The following is a 2,500-nucleotide window of genomic DNA, read 5'->3' on the forward strand; positions in this document are numbered from 1 at the left end:
TCCTTTAAATCAGCAAGTCACCGTACAGATACTTATTCTCTACACCACTTCCCTTTTGAAACATTAAAGTGACACTGAAACTGACTGCACAAGATTGCATTTTTCTCTTCCTAAACAACTTGAATTGAAAGGTTACTTAGTGTAACAATATTTACTTGCAGAATTGTGTTGTTACCAAGGGTATAATGGATGGTGGCTATGCAGGTTTACGCAAGAATGAGTGAAGCATGAGGCATTAGCCATGTGTTTGACATGTTTCAAATTGCTATAATCCAGCATTAAACACACCCAGCAATTCATGCCTTTTCTTGCAGCCATAATCTTGAATAAAGTGTGCACAACCACTTATTATATAAATTAGTATATGACTCCCTGTTATAGTCACAACAGTGCTTTTGTGTTTATTTTGCATCTAGATGTGGTATTTTATTTGTACAAATAGCAGGATAAAAAGACAAGGCTCAATTAGACCTCCTTGCTTTTATGATGGGATGGGAAGAAATTTTAGACTTGTTTGCTTTATTTTCCCTAAAGGTTTTGTCACTATAAAATGGAACAGTGTGAAGTATTTCCTACTTGTGTTACTCCAACACGGCTTTATTGACTTTATTGACTACAGTATAAGGGCCAAGAATTGTTTTGAAAATCATAAACAATATTGTAAATGAAAGTTCTGAACACCACTAGGGGGCCTCCTTTTGAGGCACATTAGTTTTCAATTGTGTATTTGCTTCCAAAAGGGAAAAAATGGATTCTTAACAGTAATTTCAATAGCTTTAAAAATTACCTCCCCCCCATTAAGGAGCTACTGGCTACTGAATAGGAATGACATGGTGGATGTGAACATCTAATATACTTCACTATTTTAGATGTATAAAATAATTTATAAATCTTTTAATGTATTATTTATACTTAACAAATTACAATAAAACAACAATAATTAATCATTTTATATTATGAGTGCAATATCAATAAATGCACAGAATTCCGAGGGACTAGAAAAGTCCCTGATTTTGACAAATTAAGGCAGATATACGTGTCCCAGGATAATGCTGCAGGATCCAATCTGAGTCAATCACTGGAACAAGAGGTTTAGCCTTCCAAACTTTCAGACTCATGCTGGAGCCCATCCTCAGGGAACTTCTCTCTCTCCAATCCCTGTTTTTACTTACTTACTTTTTACTATCAATTTCTAAAATTCTCTTTACTGATATTTTAGAAATATGAAGAGATTCTCTAATACTTATTATGTACAGCAAAATCCACACATACATAGATTTAATTAAAAACTGACTCAACAAAGAATACATTTTGATATCTAGTGTAGGCCAGGGATATTTATGTTTTTATTATACATATAAATGTTGCCATATATGAATTAACAGATATCATATAAGATGCCCCTTTTTATATGAATGTAAAATGTATTTTGAAGCCCCTCCTAAGAATGGACATAACTGACTATAACTGGCTGATGGACATTAAGGTGTTATGCAGATCCATTTTAAAGATAAGTGAAGAGAACTGCCATTCTTAAAAATCTGAAATTACATCTGTATAAAACTGTCTACAGATATGGATACAAACTTGTGTGCGTACAGAAATCTACCAAGATTAGCCAAATTAAAATACAGAGAGCCACTTGTTTAAGGAGGCTTATATAGATACAATAGAAATCATGTTCTTAATATGTGAAAAGGACATGCGTTTGCAGATGCCTGACAGGATGCCCTTACACTACATTCACCCAGCCAAGCTAGCCAGATTTCAACAGATGGAGTTGTAAATCCAGATGCAATTACCCATTTTGAATCCCACAAGTAAAATATAACATGGTAATCCCTATAATTGTAATTGTTTTGCAATGCAGATGAGAATCTATGCAAAATTCAAATTCAAATTCAAACAATCCTTCCCCGTATGAAATATAGGGCTGTTGCTTTTAAGTTACCTTTTACTGTTCTCATATTTTCTTGCATGCAGCTACATACGAATTTGGATCAATAGAGTTGGTATTCAGGAAAGGATTTTATTTGAATGCATAACTGCATCAAACTGTAGAGTTTCTGTTATTTCCATATCACAATTTGATCTAGAGTAAACCAAATGCATGCTGCATTTTAAAAAAGGGAAAATAGTGGCAACAAAAAGATATCACTTTCAAAATCTGCAACTAAAGTATTCAATATAGCCTTAATTTAAATTGGTAGAGTAAAATTTTCTGTCTAAAACTATGAATACTAGCATTTAAAATGTTTTGGCTATTTTGGTTCCCTAACAATAAAAATACAATATTAAACACTCAGCAGAATATAATAATAAATTTTAATACAAAAGAGTGACTCATAAAGTACCTTACTGGTTATAATGTAATATAACTAGTGGATCCAGTTTAATAGTAAACCTGTATTCATATAAATGCTTCCTCCTACATTGATTAGGTTAAAATAGATGTATTACAAAGCATTATAGTTAAGGATGATTTCCAAGTAAAAATACA

The sequence above is a fragment of the Vipera berus genome (genome assembly GCF_964194415.1).
Source record: "Vipera berus genome assembly, chromosome: 6".
In the NCBI taxonomy this organism is placed as follows: domain Eukaryota; kingdom Metazoa; phylum Chordata; class Lepidosauria; order Squamata; family Viperidae; genus Vipera; species Vipera berus.